Source organism: Scylla paramamosain, chromosome 32 (genome assembly GCF_035594125.1).
Source record: "Scylla paramamosain isolate STU-SP2022 chromosome 32, ASM3559412v1, whole genome shotgun sequence".
NCBI lineage: Eukaryota > Metazoa > Arthropoda > Malacostraca > Decapoda > Portunidae > Scylla > Scylla paramamosain.
Genome location: NC_087182.1, coordinates 302,501 through 320,000, shown reverse-complemented (window position 1 = coordinate 320,000; position 17,500 = coordinate 302,501). Strand labels below are relative to the sequence as shown.

At 44.4% G+C, this 17,500-nt stretch overlaps 1 protein-coding gene across 8 annotated transcripts in view; it reads right to left on the bottom strand.

Moving 5' to 3' along the window:
• LOC135088936 (segmentation protein cap'n'collar-like) overlaps nt 1–17,500 on the bottom strand; it is a 136,444-nt gene that overhangs the window by 60,640 nt on the left and 58,304 nt on the right. The window contains exon 1 of one of the 8 annotated variants that reach the window (XM_063984001.1): nt 11,656–13,202. The exons of 6 other annotated variants lie outside the window; for them this stretch is intronic. The gene's annotated coding sequence lies outside the window, so the exon portion shown is untranslated. Of the gene's footprint in view, nt 1–11,655; nt 13,203–17,500 lie in introns of those variants that run through there. One more of the 8 variants, XM_063984006.1, reaches the window with a different exon arrangement.

Here is a 17,500-nt window from a genome sequence, read left to right as displayed (position 1 = left end):
TATGCAGAGTTTCAAGGGTGTTTTCATAATCCTGATAACAGTTTAAGTATGAATATTCATCAAAACATAATGATAATCTCAATAAGAGTATTTTGAGCTCTAAAAAACGAGGTAATACGAGAACAAACCATTTCAAAACACCAGGTCTATCTGAGATATGCAGGCATTCAAGGGCGTTGTTATGATTGTAATGAGAGTCTAACGAAGAATACTCATCATTAATGGGACGAAAACACCATGTGAGGTTAACTTAACGTATTTGGGGCTCTTGAAAATATTCGTAATGAGAGAACAAAGCATTTTCAAGCACGAGGCCTGTCTGAGAGATATGCAGAGATTCTTGTGAGAGTTTATGAAAGAATACATCATTAAGTAGTTAAAACACATAATGAGAATCAGACTAATAGTATTTGAGGCTCTTGAAAACTGTGGTAATGAGAGAACAAAGCGTTTCCAAGTACGGGTCCTGTCTGCGAGATATGCACACTTTCAAGGGTGTTTCTATGATACTAATTATAGTTTAACAAATAACACTCATCATTAATGGATAAAAACACCATGAAAATCTGACTTATAGTATCTTATGTTCTAGAAAACAGTGGTAATGAGGGAACAAAGCGTTTCCAAGTACGGGTCCTGTCTGCGAGTGTCCCGTGACTGCTCGCCATAAAGTGTTCCCTGGCTGGCTGGCAGTGTTGCTTCCCTGATGCACTTTCTTGCCTCCGCCTCGCTGATGTCTGCAGGCTGCGGAAACTGACTGGGAGCTTTGGTGGCCATTAATGTGTGTGTGTGTGTGTGTGTGTGTGTGTGTGTGTGTGTGTGTGTGTGTGTGTGTGTGTGTGTGTGTGTGTGTGTGTGTGTGTGTGTGTGTGTGTGTGTGTGTGTGTGTGTGTCTGTCTGTCTGTCTGTCTGTCTGTCTGTCTGTCTGTCTGTCTGTGTGTACGTAATGCACTATGTAATTGTTTCACTTTACTCCTTCCTTTACTTTCTTTAGTGATGACGGTGCTGTTTTTGAAAGGACGTTCTCCTCTCTCTCCCTCCCTCCCTCCCTCCCTCCCCATCTCTCTCTCTCTCTCTCTCTCTCTCTCTCTCTCTCTCTCTCTCTCTCTCTCTCTCTCTCTCTCTCTCTCTCTCTCTCTGTCCCTTTCCGTTTACATGAAGGACCTCCCTCTCTCCCCATCTCTCTCTCTCTCTCTCTCTCTCTCTCTCTCTCTCTCTCTCTCTCTCTCACACAGGACTCATGACTCTGAAGGAACGAAAAAAAAAGAAAGCCTCCATTAGTCCCAAGGCCACGCAATGATTACGTAAGCCTGTGTCTGTATGTATGCATGTGTGTGTGTGTGTGTGTGTGTGTGTGTGTGTGTGTGTGTGTGTGTGTGTGTGTGTGTGTGTGTGTGTGTGTGTGTGTGTGTTGAGTTGACCAGGATTTTAGAGGCTACGCCGCACACACACACAGACACATACACACACACGTGAGGGCAAACAAGGGAGGCCGCAGACACGTTCCTCCTTGACCTCCGTGGCATCACAGGTCACGAGGTCACGGTCAAGGAGACAAAAGCAAATTACAACCAATACCACCACCACCACCACGACCCCATGTCTACCACCATCACCACCTTCAACGACCCCAGCGACTTGGCCACAAATTTCTTAAAAGTCGTACTATTGTTACCTATTGTATATCCATCTATTTGTTACTCTCATTACTGAACTTGGCCTATTTGTTTATCTGTACATCTACATATCTATTTATCTGGGTAATTATCTAACTGTTCATCTGTCAATATGCTTATTTGATACTTTCAGAACTAAACTTGGTCTATTTATCTATCTATTTATCCATCTATCTGTCTATTCGTCTGTCTACCTGTCTGTCTGTCTGTCTGTCTGTCTCTCTATCTATCTATCTATCTATCTATCTATCTGTATATCTATTTACTTGTCCGTGAATCTCTACTTCTATCAATCTATATATTTGTCTTCCGACAGCACAGCCCTTCAATGTAGGCAGCGGTATGCTTAGGAAGGTATCAGTGTTATCAGTTGTTATCTTTCTACAGCCAGCCACAGGACCAAACTTACCTCCTGATAAAAACCCTCCAAAAATATCAGGTAGAAAATCAGTAGAGATTCGAGGAGGAAATCAGTAGTATACGGGACGACTAAAAAAAAAAAAAAAAAAAAAAAAAAAAAAAATATATATATATATATATATATATATATATATATATATATATATATATATATATATATATATATATATATATATATATATACCTTAAAGATTAATTATTTTCTTACCTAAATTCATTCTCTTGTTCTTTTCTACATTACAGATTTACTTGTTCAAAAGCCGCTGCTTTGTAAGAAACAGGTAGGCATATTTCATACAGAGACTGCCATGCGTAGGCGTGATGGTTTCTTGCAGCTTACTTTATTTTCTTATGTTTTTATGTTCTTTCCCTTGAAAAAAAAACGAAGGATTTACTTTTTAAACGATATTTTACTGCATCATTAAAAAAAAAAAAAAAAAACTAGGCATTTACTTGTTCAAACGCATTATATTACCCACTAACTCACGTGAAGACAATATACGTTGATACGTCAGTAAGAAATACGGTACAGAAGGCAGTGCATACGAACCAGTGGGTCTTGCTATCCCTTCTCTTCTCTCGTCGTTCATTCTCATCCGTTCTCCTCGCCTCCTTCATCTTCACCCGCGTAGGAAAATAAACAAAACAATGCAACCCCCTCGTGAGGACCCGAGGTGGGCCAGCCAGAGTGTTTGGCTTGGGCTGCAATGTCAACAGCATTTTAGGAGTGTGTTTGGCGGCCTTGTGTGTGTGTGTGTGTGTGTGTGTGTGTGTGTGTGTGTGTGTGTGTGTGTGTGTGTGTGTGTGTGTGTGTGTGTGTGTGTGTGTTTTAAAAGTTGAACAGGCGCATACACAGACGCACCTTAAAACACACACACACACACACACACACACACACACACACACACACACACACACACACACAGAGAGAGAGAGAGAGAGAGAGAGAGAGAGAGAGAGAGAGAGAGAGAGAGAGAGAGAGAGAGAGAGAGAGAGAGAGAGAGAGAGAGAGAGAGAGAGAGAGAGAGATAATAAAATGCATAATTCGCAATTGCATTAGTAAAAATGGAAAAGATGATGATGATGATGATGATGATAATGATGATGATGATGATGATGATGATGATGATGAGGAGGAGGAGGAGGAGAAAGATGGAGGAAAAGGGTAAGAAGGAAGAGTCTATGCAAAGATTTAGGAGTGTGTGCTGGAGAAGTGGGACAAGGCTGTACGAGGAGGTGTGAGAGGAAAAGAGGGAGAGTGGGAGGGAGGGAGTGAGAGAGGGTGGGAGGGAGGGAGGGAGGGAGGGAGAAAGGGAGAGATATGCGCTGGAGGTGAGAGTTAGATGGCTTCTGAATACGTGTTTGGGTTGGCCTTGTTTCGCTTTGTGCTGTTTCATTCTTCTACTGTTATTTCCTTCCCTTCTAACGACAACCTTAACCGAACTCTCTCTCTCTCTCTCTCTCTCTCTCTCTCTCTCTCTCTCTCTCTCTCTCTCTCCCTTCTCTTCTTTTCATTAACGTACATTATTCTGTGTCTAATCTTATTTTTCTTTTATGTTCAACGTTTTCATTTATTCTAATGTTCCTCTTCCTCCTCCTCTTCTTCTTCTTCTTCTTCTTCTTCTTCTTCTTCTTCTTCTTCTTCTTCTTCGTCGTCGTCGTTGTCGTCTTCTTCCAGTCCTCCAGTCCTGTACCATAATCTACGTATCGTTATTTTTTTCCCCATGAACTAATCCTCCAATCCTGCGATCTGATTCTTAGCCTAATGCATCAACCACCACCACCAACGCCACCACTAGTACTACCTCCCTCCCTGCTACTTATCTCCCTCCTCGCTTGCTCCTTTGCTCCTGTCCTTCTGTCCACGTGTACAGATTGACAGCTACTACTCCACCTTCCACTGTCCAGCCTATCCCTCCTCCACTTCTGTTAATTGACGCCGGGCGGTCCACCCTTGTTGTTCCACTTGCATCCACTCCCCGCTCCTTGCTTCGGGCCATCACCAGCGCGTCAAAGGTACCGACATTCATTGGTCTCACTCAGGCTCTTAAGGCTCACCTCTTAACCTTTTGTCACGCCTCAACCTTGACATTAATTCCTAGCCGGTCATCAAGGTTTTCTACGCGAGGCGCCTTCCTCTCTAACCCTCGGCTTCCTTCTGGGTCTCGACAAGTCTAATCAATCTTCTTTTCTCTTAGTTCTCAATTTCATGTTGTACTTCTGTGACCTCAGCCTTGTCTCTTACTAACTTACCATTATGTCTTCTAAGGCTAAGTGGCAGCTTTCTCAACAGGTTTTTTTCTATACTCCTTCATTGCTTCTCCAAGTCTTCTTGATCTCTTCTCTTCTCATCTCTCAGTCTTCACCTTCTGCTGTACTTTTGTGACCTCCAACTAACTCGATCTTATGCCTTTTAACGGTAATGGGTATCTTAACTTACTTTACAGGTCTCCTCTTTTGCTCTATTTCTCCAAGGTCTCTCCAAGTCATCTCGAGCTACTTTTTTCTTCTCTCAGTCTCCATATCCATCTTTACTTTCGTGACCTCCAGCCTTGTCTCTTACTAACTCTTCATGTCCTCTCTGCTAATCTTCTTTCTCTACACGTCTTCTCTCTTAATCTATTCTTCCAAAGCCTCATCACTCCAAGATCTTTTCTCTTCAGCATCCACCATCTGGCCTCACCCTCTCTCTCCCTCCTTACTAAGTATTTTACCCCGCATCGTCTTCTTATAAAAGTCTAAGCCTCTTTATATTTGCACCTGGTCTCTCGCTTCTCTAATGCCTAAAGTCTACTGCCTTCACCTGTCTCAGTAAGAGGCTGGAGTCGCTGTCATAATCCAATAGACGCTGCACATTCGCGACTTTCGAGAATGTATTGGGGTCAGTGAAATAAATATATCGAGGAAAACATTTTCTCCCAGCGGGAAATGAGACTGACTCGACTCGACCAGGGACTTGAAATGAGAGAAAGTCAGTCAGTCAGTCCTTCGGTTTATTGTTACACGGCTGAATGAGTGAACTGTGTGTGTGTGTGTGTGTGTGTGTGTGTGTGTGTGTGTGTGTGTGTGTGTGTGTGTGTGTGTGTGTGTGTGTGTGTGTGTGTGTGTGTGTGTGTGTTGAAATAAAAAGCAAATAAAAACTCACTTCATCTGTTAACTACTGAAACATGTACCGGCAACTTCAGTCACTTCAGTAAAAGTTACGAGTCTCCCGCTTAATGGAAGAAAAATAAATGAAAACCTGAGAGCGGCAAGCGACAGAACTCACAGCTTCATTAACCCAACCCACTGAGCCACCACATCGATAACTAACTTAAACACAACGAAGAGAATAAAAAAAAAAAAAGAACCAGAGTACGTTTACATAAAGCGATACGAGCCAGTGAGTTATCTGGCAAGGAGATAAGAAAGATACGTTCGGTACTGGACAACTAGCGTGGTGGGTGACAGGAAACAAGGCAAACGACGCATTACAAATACCTTGGTCAAGCCGCACTTTTTCTCCTCTGCCGGGTAGAAATTATAAACCTTAGCAAATATGTGGACTTGTGCATATATTTGAAGAGGCTGACTGGCTTGTTCCTGATCACTGGAGCGACACGTGCCTCCGTACACACACACACACACACACACACACACACACACACACACACACACACACACACACACACACACACACACACACACACAAACACTGAGCCTTATCTTCGTACATAAATATATCAATTCGTACCTTGTGCAAACCGTACATTGAGTCGGTAGATACTAGTTTACGGAAGCTTTTTACGAATTACTTGATTGGCCAGTGCTGTGAAAACACACTTGCGTAAATCAACACATCAATATAAACGTGACTCGCTAAGTTATTGAAGTTATTGACCCAAAGTTTACACGGACTCAATCACCAGAAAGAGAAAACAGACAAAAAATAAATGCAGGAATAAATTAATTCCTGCTACTTAACTCTCCTCTCATCAGACGCGCTCAGAAGAAAGCGCCATGAAAGCAAGACAAAGTTATAATCAGAACAAGTCATCTGCTGAGGGTGCCGCAATGAAACACAACTCTTTATAATTATGTCAACACACGAACGGAAAGGCGAAAGTTAGCGGCAGTGTGTGTGTGTGTGTGTGTGTGTGTGTGTGTGTGTGTGTGTGTGTGTGTGTGTGTGTGTGTGTGTGTGTGTGTGTGTGTGTGTGTGTGTGACTACTACTACTACTACTACTACTACTACTACTACTACTATTACTACTACCATTACTATCAAAACTCCAGCTACATATTTCCAACTTATCTTACTTTATCTTACTTATCTTACGACCTAACTCCAGATACTTACAAAAACAAAAACAAGCAGACTCAAGATGTACTCCACTTCCTTTTACCTCTCGAGAGAAAAAAATGTACTTAATTACGGACTTTTTACGATTACGAGCAAAACCTTACGACGGTAGAGAGAGAGAGAGAGAGAGAGAGAGAGAGAGAGAGAGAGAGAGAGAGAGAGAGAGAGAGAGAGAGAGAGAGAGAGAGAGAGAGAGAGAGAGAGATTCCACTCGTTCTGTACTTCCTCTTTATTCAAACTCACGAAAAGCAACCAAGAGGAACAATGATAATATTTTTCCTCTTATCTCTGCGAGGTAGGTATCAAGTGGACTCTTAGACATGCGAGGGATGGCTGAGGGTCACAGGTTAGGACTAGAGAGCTGAGAAGCACGCGAACATTTGGTAATACGCTGATAACAAGAGAAAACAACAGTGTGGTAAGTCTTGGTGTAATATCGGGACATGGGAGGGAGTGGTGAGAAAGAACGGGATGATGGAAGGTAAGCGGAGGTGCACAGGATCATGGGAAGGTATTTAGATTTTGTGGGTCAATAAACTGAAGGTATTATGGAAAGGGCGAATCTGTGGGAGATGAAAGAACAAGGATCGAGTTGAGGAGAATGAAACTAGAAAAGGTAAAAGGACAGAGATTGACTGATAAAGGTGCAGAGGAATAAATGAAGGAACGTAGCTTTTGTGGGTTGATCAAGTGATGTTATTAAGGAGAATAACGAAGCTATGGAAATATACAAAATAATAGGACTCATAAGGTGCTGCGTACAAAGATATATACAAAAAATTATACTTTAATATAATTGCTGAAAAAAAAAGGTATAGGTAATTTTGGACTGAACGAGAAAAAATATTGACATTGATTTCAGTGTGTGTGTGTGTGTGTGTGTGTGTGTGTGTGTGTGTGTGTGTGTGTGTGTGTGTGTGTGTGTGTGTGTGTGTGTGTGTGTGTGTGTGAGCCCTTGTCTTGCACTCACTAGACACACACGTACAGACACACACATAGACACAAACACACAAAGCAACACTAAAGATAAAAAGGCGGAGAGAAAGTTTTTATCTCAATATAAAACTATCGGTGTTTTTTTTTCTTTTCTTCCTCAGCGAAAGAACCAGATGGCAAATTTCTTGTGACACGGAAATATAATGTGCGAGGAAAACTTTCCGCTGCGACATTTCTGTAAAAACTGCTTTTATGCCCAAACTGTTTTTTTGAAGATGATCAGGAAGTGCTCTCTCTCTCTCTCTCTCTCTCTCTCTCTCTCTCTCTCTCTCTCTCTCTCTCTCTGTGTGTGTGTGTGTGTGTGTGTGTGTGTGTGTGTGTGTGTGTGTGTGTGTGTGTGTCTGTGTGTGTGTGTGTGTCCAAGCCCCAAGGTACACACGCAATGGAATGCGATGTGATATGTGTGTGTGTGTGTGTGTGTGTGTGTGTGTGTGTGTGTGTGTGTGTGTGTGTGTGTGTGTGTGTGTGTGTGTGTGTGTGTGTGTAAATTAATGACATGATACGAGAGAGAGAGAGAGAGAGAGAGAGAGAGAGAGAGAGAGAGAGAGAGAGAGAGAGAGAGAGAGAGAGAGAGAGAGAGAGAGAGAGAGAGAGAGAGAGAGAATTAAGAAATACAAAATTAATAACCAAACACAAAACACGCAAATCTCACCAAACTAACATATAAAAAAAAAAATAAAATGAAAATAATAAATAAAATTACAAAGAAAAAATGTCCCAGCCTATGTAAGAGATAACATTAAAGACTATTGATAAAACTAAGCCTAAACTATACATTGTTATAGATAAGGGGGCAGCCAGACCTGAAGGGCGTCCGGAGGTTTCAGATAGAGGAGGTCAAAAAGGCTAAGGTGTTTCAGTAATTATCTGCGGGAGGAACACCTGAGTTTCGTCTAAGTTACATGCGAAAAGGTAGACTCATCTGAATTCTGTCCTATTTACCTGAGATAAAGAAAGTAGCTGATTTACTGATGAAAAGCGCGATTGCATTAATATTAACGATAAAACTGAATAGAAATAAAATAAGCTAAAAATGTGAAAGAGGAAAGATTGAAGGAAGTTTAAAGAAAGGAACGTGAAGAATAAAAAAAAAAGAGTAGCAAAGACAGACAGAGAGAGAGAGAGAGAGAGAGAGAGAGAGAGAGAGAGAGAGAGAGAGAGAGAGAGAGAGAGAGAGAGAGCGTTATCTGTGGTTACATTACCGGGTAGATTGAGTATAGTGCCACTCTCTCACTCTCCCTGATAACGCGCGGGCACACACACACACACACACACACACACACACACACACACACACACACACACACACACACACACACACACACACACACACACACACACTCTTTCATTCCTCCTTCATGAAAATCTATCAACTCCTACAATGTTATTTTCAGTATCAGTCTAGCAATCTATCTATCTATTGATCTATGATCTTTTTATGTATCTGTGTATGTATGATTTACGTGTATATGTATGTATGTATCTGCTTATCTATCTGTCTGTCTGTCTGTCTGTCTATCTTTTTACCTGTCTGTCTGTCTGTCAGTTCATTCTCCGCATAACCATAATTTCATTTATCATATTCTGAACATAAAATACATAAATAACAAATTGAATAAAAATATACAAATCAAATAAAAAAGGATATTAGAGCAAGGAAAACGAGTACAAAAAAAAAGCCAGGATGGGGAAATGAAAACAAAGGGAGAGGGAGGAGGAAAGGGAAGAGGAAACAGGGAAGGAAAAGAGGCGGAGAGCTTCTCACGCCCTTTAGAACCCCTTAACTCACACTACACGTAAGCTACAGTCACCGCTAAGGGGGGGAAGGGGGAGCGAAAGGGAGGGAGAAAAGAGAGGGGTATATCTGTGAACAAAAAGCAGCTATTTATAACCAGGTGTTCTGGAGAAAGTCTTCGCTACGCTCTTTTGCTTCACATGTATGTGTGTGTGTGTGTGTGTGGTGTGTGTGTGTGTGTGTGTGTGTGTGTGTGTGTGTGTGTGTGTGTGTGTGTGTGAGGTGCTGTGCATACTTCCGTCACCCTGCAGTGTGAAGGGTGAAGTAAAACAGGAATGTTGAAGGGTATTTTTTTTTTTTTAATTCTAAGTAAGAGGGGCACTAGCTAACAGCTTAAAAAAAATAAAAATAAATAAATAAAGTGTGTGGGGAAAAAAAGGTCCGCCGAAAATCTCAGTCCCTAAGCCCCGTATTGCATTCCTGGATCTGGAGCATCATGAGGCACTGAGGTTCACGTATTTGTGTGGAAATATTGAGCAGTTATTTTGGATCTACATTTGTATTCCTTTCTAACGACATACCATTATTTTCCTTTCCCCCCAAGGTGTTTCAAGACGTTATTCAGTTATATGCTACTTTTTGGTCCACATTTGTGACAGGAGTACTCTCTGGATCAAACCGGATTACCACGTGAACTTTTTTCAATTTTTCTTGTTTTTAATCAGAATGTTAGTTGTCATCTTATAATTTTCGTTTTTTTTTTTTTTTTTTTTTGGGGGGGTGGGAGGGCGTAACACTTCCAGTAATAATCTCCATGATATGTTATTTCATAGTAAGACCAGATTTTAGACCTCGAGCAGCCAGTTTCTAATCTCCCGCAACAGGTGTTTGTGCACTGTCTCAGACACACACACACACACACACACACACACACACACACACACACACACACACACACACACACATACAAACACACACACACACACACACACATACAAACACACACACACACACACACACACACACACACACACACACACACACATACACACACACACACACACACACACACACACACACACACACACACACACACACACACAGCAAAATCAATCAGTCAGTCATTTCTTGTCCTTCAATTCAATATTATTATTATTTTTTTCTTCGGGAATTATATTAAAGTATGTTTTTTGTTTGTATATCTTTTATGCTCGGCGCCATATGACCCAGCAGCTGCCACGACGTGAACACACACACACACACACATACACACACAGGTGGAGTGAGGCTGGGTGTGGAAGAGCGCTGTGTGTGTGTGTGTGTGTGTGTGTGTGTGTGTTTGGGGGGGATGGGTGGAGGCTGCTGCCGCACGAGGAAGTCACAACTCATGTTAATCCGGTAATTACTCGCTACTGGTTGAGCAGGTGCTACTGCGTGCAAGGAGACAAGTACAAATTGTCTACGCCTGGATGAGGATTCGAATCCCAGACGCCATTTGCCACGAGTCTGCTCGCTAATCACATCGCCAACACGCCATGAGTTAGATGAAGTACAAAATCGTTAACACTGATAAGTAAATCATATGACAAATTCCTTCCGACAATTTAACATCAGTCGATAAAACTATGCGTGTAAATATAAATGGTGTGGTGTGTATACAAGACAAATCCCTTGCGATACCTTGAACTCTCTTAACAGGACTGTGCTTGTTACGCTATCACGGTACTATCAACCTTCAAACAAGTTCTTGAAAGTTTTGATGAGAAGCTCCGATAAGACGCTGATAAAAATAATGTGTGTTTTCATACAAGACTCGGATTAGTTAGGATGTTTTTTTTTTTTTTTCAATGTTTTCGGGCTCGTCTTGCTGATGCCACACAACAAGACTTCCTGTAAAGAAGCGATCAGTAACACACAGTGAGGAGCCTTACGACATAATGCAAGAGTCATCCAGAATCTTTCCTCTCTCATCCCTTTCCTTGTAAACTGTGGAATTCTTTGCGTTTTTTTTTTTTCCTACGACTTGAACTGTTTCAATAAAGGAGGATTAAGATACCGGAAATCTTTACTACTCATTTTTTTTTTTAAATCAGTAATTAATCAGTACTTTTTATATGTATTTTTGTTCCCTTAGCTAGCGCATTTTGAAGAGATGAACCACGCTGTTTTCCTGTGTTGAGTCTGTGCCAAGCCTCTCTGGTGTGTGAGAGGAGTTCTGTGCATGGCAAGACAATACAAGTAGAAGGAAATGACGACCACTAACATTGTCTGCATGCTTTACATGAGACGGAAACCATATCTGCATTATGTATGATGGAAAGAATGGAGAGGACCTGCTTCTAAAATGTCTAAATAAAGGGTGCCGCCGCGCGTGAGATAGCGATGCCCTGCTGGGAGGCTGCGGAGGGGCGGGGACTGCCCGAATAGCGCCCCTTGCAAGACTTACAACGCCTAGAACTGTGTAGCTGAGGTGTGGGAGAGTTTACCTGGTCATGTTGTGACCTGGGCGGCTTGCCGAGCACCAGCAGGTCCCGTAGCAGAGAGGGCGAAGGCTTGGTGTCCTGAAGGTCGCCGGGCGAGGGCGCCACAGAGCGGAAGGCGCTGCCCTCCGAAGGGACCACACAACTCGAGTCGCTGTCAGAAAACTGGTGTGGGTCGGGAAGGGTATCGAGGCTACGACAGCCGTCCTCTGGAGTGAGCGGCGGCGCCAGATGCGTCCCGGGCCCAGGCAGGCTCTCGGACCCAACGCTGCTGACGCACGGCGACGAGGCGGGGGTGTAGCGCACCAAGGTGGAGATGGAGGGCAGGGGTGTGGTGGAGGGCGGTGGCACGGGAGAGGCGTGGGGGAGTGGAGAGGGACAGCAGGCCCTGAGGAGGGCGGATATTGGGGGAGGGGGAGGGCGGAGTGAGCTGCGGCACCACCTGAACCGTGGGGGTGGGGGGGGTGGTTCTGGGCGTGCGGGCGGAGCGTGGTGAGCTCACCTGTCTCAGAGTCCCGGATGTGGGGCGGCTTGAGGCCCAGGAAATCCTTAAGGAAGGCCCAGTCGTCGGTCACCTCGTCGGCGAGGCTGAGCATGCCCCGGAAGTGAGCCGCCACCACATCCACCTCCCCGCCCGAGTCTCTGCTCCAATCACCTGCTCCGAGGCCCCCCGCGGCGGCCTCTCCTTCCACAACCGCGCCCCGCGCCTCACCCTTCGCCTGTCCTGCGCCACCCCCGCAGCTGGTAGAAGCCTCGCCCTCGCCGCCCGCCGCGTGCTGCCCGCCTTCCTCCCCGCGCTCCACCGTTCCGCTGGCCCCGCCAAAAACAGCCGACACGAGGGGCCGCCTCTCCTCCACCTACTCCACTTCGATCCACCACGCCGACGTGCACACTTTTCCACTTTGACGAAGTTTCAACAAGCACAGATCACAGGCAGTGCGTGGCACTCAATCATCAATTGTTTGGCTGCACAGTTACAGCTGTGAAGTGAGACAAATCTTTTCGTCTCGTAAGTTTCGTTATCAAACAAGAAGAACAATTATCTTTATGAAGAGTCAGCCCCGCAGTATTCCTGTAATACAAGCAATCATTACAGGATGGGTGCCGCAGGAAGCAGGGCAGCAGGAGGGCCTGGCTGTCCCGCCCCCATTCACACGTGCTCAATGGCCTCCTCACGCTAAGGTTAACTCGTCATGAGAGATGGGCTGCACTAACCCTCAATATCTTCCCTAGCGAGTGTTGACCTGAAGGACACGAGTGGGCGGCACATCCCGGGAACAAACAGCGGGGGAGCGGCGGTAATGGCGGCGCACTAGGCGGCCAGGAACACACACACATCTTGCCGACCAAAACCTCAGGACCTGCAATGTCTTGTTACGTGTGCAGGACAGCCGCCTTGGTGCTGCTGTCTGTACTCAGTCCCGCTCTGGCAAAACAACACGTGCTTGGATCGCTATCTGTTGTGACTTCGCAACACAACGCAAGGCTACAGTTTTATTTATTTTATTTTTTTTCAGCAAGAATCGTGGCTTGCGTGAAGACTGTAGCGAGAACACTGAGCCACGAGGGACACAGCACACCTCCAGCCTTATCTCCACTATCTCCGCTATCTCCCAGAACGACAGATGTTACCCCCACCTTCCTAGTCCTCCCGGCAGGGCAAGCCCCAATCGCTGAGTGATGAATAGGCAACACGAGAAAAGAATGATGATGAGTACAAAATTTCAAGTCCTCATTTTTCGTACCGTTGACGCAGATAACCGCGTCCTCTCACAGACCCCACACCTTCCCCACGCTTCCCAACGTACCCTTTCACCTCAGATTTCTTCGGTCGCTGATATAAATTATGACCATCTTGGTCACTGGGAAAACTGATAAACTCGACTCCAGTCCAGTCAAAAGAGAAAGCTCTGTCTGTCTGCCTGTCTGTCTGTTTTGAAAGAGTCACCCAACCACAGGATTCTCGCGTGAACCTCAATAAGATATATCGTGTGAATCACTTCCCAGAGATTTATGTTGTCCACTGTGTGATTTGCGCAATTAAATAATATACTGAAGAAATATGGATCTCTGAATACCTGAGTTAGTCTTGTTATGGATATCGGTGATGGCAAGAGAGGATAAAAAGCAAGAATTGACTGTTGATATGATTGAAATGTGTGACTGAATAGAGAAAAGTTATATTCATTTACTTTTGATGAGTCTTAGCGAGGAAGAGAAACAGAAAAGAGAGGACAAAGCAAGAGAAATGAGAGGTGAGTGTTAGGGGAGGAAAGTAAGGGGAGGGAAGGGGAGGGGAGGGGAGGGGAGAGGAAGAGAAAGAGAAAGAGAAAGAGAAAGAAAGAAGAAAAGGAAGGAACGAGGTGAGGGGAGAAGAGAAGGAAAAGAGAGAAAAGGCAACAGAAATGAGAAGAGGAGAGTGGGATGAAGGGAAAGGAGAAGATAGATGAAAAAGATGGAAGAATGAAATGAGAGGAAAATAAGGGGATGAAAGGGGATGAAAAGGGAAGAAATGGAATGAAAGAACAGGAAAGAAGGGAAAGGGAGGGAAAGAAAGGGAAGAAAAGGAAAGGAAAGGGCATCATCACCACCACCACCACCATCATCTTCACCCTCAACCACCAGCACCATCACCACACTGGCAGAATGACATGAGGGAAAGAAGGGGATGAAGAGGGAAGAAAAGGGACGGAAGAAGTGAAAGGAAGGGAAGGAAAAATGATTGAAGAAAGGAAGGGAAGGGAAGAGAGCATCATCATCATCATCATCATCATCATCATCATCATCATCATCATCACCACCACCACCACCAAACACAAGGCTACTGCTGGCCGGAGTTCCACAAAACACTCATTAACGAGTCTTCACGCGGCTCCTCCCCCAAAACCTTTAATTTCATGGGTATCTTTCGTGGGCGGCGGAATAACAATACACGAGAGAAATGGACACACACACACACACACACACACACACACACACACACACACACACACACACACACACACACACACACACACACACACTTCACAATCTCACACTCACTCAAACTTTCTCCACACTCTCCACATAAAATGATTTCTTCCACTTCCCTCCACTCCACACCTTGACCACTAACATTCTCTCTCTCTCTCTCTCTCTCTCTCTCTCTCTCTCTCTCTCTCTCTCTCTCTCTCTCTCTCTCTCTCTCTCTCTCTCTCTCTCTCTTCCACATCCCACCCAACCTGCTCCACCTCTCCACCTCGTTCACCTCCTGACTCCACACCGTCACGGACACACCCAGAGCTCTCCCCAACTTGTCATCCAGAACCGACGCCATTCACAACATCCAAATTTAAATCTTACGGCATATTCTGTGAGAAGCAGTGATGGTGTTATATATATATATATTTTTTTTTTTTTTTCTTTCTTCGTTTCTTTCTTTTTCTTTGGGGAGATGGGGGAGTGGGAGGGTTGTATGACTGACAGCAGGTTACGTAATTTTTAGTCATGTATGAAGCTAACAGTCTCTCTCTCTCTCTCTCTCTCTCTCTCTCTCTCTCTCTCTCTCTCTCTCTCTCTCTCTCTCTCTCTCTCTCTCTCTCTCTCTAGCAGGACAGAGGGTTGTGAAGGAGCCGCAGTCCATTCTGCCAAGCACCTTACCTTCCTTCATGCCTCATCCCTCGTCCCTTGCCTCTCGCCCCTCGGACACACTTCGTCCTAGCACACACCTCAATCATAAGACATACCCTGCCCCTAGCACACACCTCTACACCTCTCGCCACTGGCACATATCCTGCCCCTAGCACATATCCCGCCCCTAGTACACACTCCTACGCCCCTCGCCCCTCGCACACACCTCGCCGCCAGTGAAATACTCCCGCGCCAGACCACAGCACGTCCCATCCCGGCGCGGGGGAAAAAATAGTGCAGGTGAAGTTGACTTGGATGTGGTCTGTCGCCTCGCTAGGTTCCCCCTCCTTCCTCCCTCCCTGATTCCCTCCCCCTCCTTTCCTTCCTCCTTCCCTTCCTCCCCCTCACTCATACACGCACACACACACGCACGCACACACGCAGGCGGCTGGACGGCTGGACGGCGGGGCAGGCACACACTTTGGACAACACACACACACACACACACACACACACACACACACACACACACACACACACACACACACACACACACACACACACACACACACACACACTGCCATTTCTAATTCTTCAATTCATGTAGAAATTGAATGATAATGAATGCATATTAGATTAAAAAGCGTTACTTCTCCAGATAAACAAAACTAGTAAACAATTCACGAATGATTAATTACGAAAGCATGTCATGTCTTGATTTTGCACTAATAAATATGTAAATGAATAATAAGGATTCAACTTAGAGCACTTAGTTACACTGTCGCTCTTCACTAAAAACACATAAGGACGCAAAAATTGAAGCTCTCAATAAACATCGTCGTAAATCTTAGAAGCGAGTGACAAGTTTGCGTCCATTAAATTTTGAAAGCGAGTGACTGACTGACGTTCATTAAATCTAAGAAGCGAGTTACAGGAGTTACCGACTGACTTTCAGTAAATTTTACGAATGCATAGTTAGGAATGGGAAAGTTGGGCGAGTTAGCGGTGATTGAGATGACGAATAGCGGCAGTGCATGCAGCTTGATGTGATGGCGCGACAGTGACTTTCCATCAAGAGAGTGTTGGAAAGACTGGAAAAGATAACACAGCAGAGATAATTTCCAGTAAGATGACCTTCCCTCCCTCCCTCCCTCGCTCCCTCCTTCCAGACCAACACTTTTCCAGTCTTTCATTCAGCCTGTATTAGTGATGGTGGTGGTAGTATCTTCAGCTACTATCACTACCATTACCACTACCATTACTACTACTACTACTACTACTATTACTACTACTATTAGTGCCGCTTCACCGTTACTACAATAATAACATTTACATCATCATTTCATTTTACTTTTGAATGTATTTTCTTCTCAATGGTGCTTAACAAGAGAGAGAGAGAGAGAGAGAGAGAGAGAGAGAGAGAGAGAGAGAGAGAGAGAGAGAGGAGAGAGAGAGAGAGAGAGAGAGAGAGAGAGAGAGAGAGAGAGAGAGAGAGAGAGAGAGAGCCTCAGACAGAATTCGTAATCAGAATAAAAAAGAAAAAACAGTTAACAGGATCGAGCGAACGACAGTTTAGTGGGCAGGAGGAAGGTAAAAAAAAAAAAAGAAAAAAAAAAAAGAAAAGAAAAGCCTTAAAAATAACTAAAAATGATCCCCTGAAGGTTTAAGTGACGTGCGTCTGCGTGACGATGAGTCGGTCCCACTGTGTGTGGTGTGTGTGTGTGTGTGTGTGTGTGTGTGTGTGTGTGTGTGTGTGTGTGTGTGTGTGTGTGTGTGTGTGTGTGTGTGTGTGTGTGTGTTGGTTGGACTGAATTTCTATCACTGTCTCCGAGGTTTTCTTTCTGTTAACTTCTGAAGGTGACAAGAGAAGGGTGAAGGGAGGGAAAGAGAAAGGGGAGGTAGAAGAAGGAGGGAGGAATGGAAGGAGAGAAAAGGTAGAGAGAAAAAGGTAAGGGTCGGGAGGAAAGGAGGGAAAAGGTAAGAGAAGGAAGTAAGGTGGAGGGAAAAAATGAACAGAAAAAGAGAAAGGAAAGAGAGAATACGATAAAAGTAAGGAGAAAAGGGAGAGATGGGATGAAAAAGAGATGAAAGAGAAAGAAAACGAAGAAGAGGAGGGAGAGATGAAAGAGGAATGAAAGAAGGCATAGAGAAGACGGAGGAGAGAAAAGTTGACGAGAGAGAAAAGACGAGGGATGGAGGGAAGGTGAAAGAAGAGAATGACAGGGAGAAAGATTAGACGAGA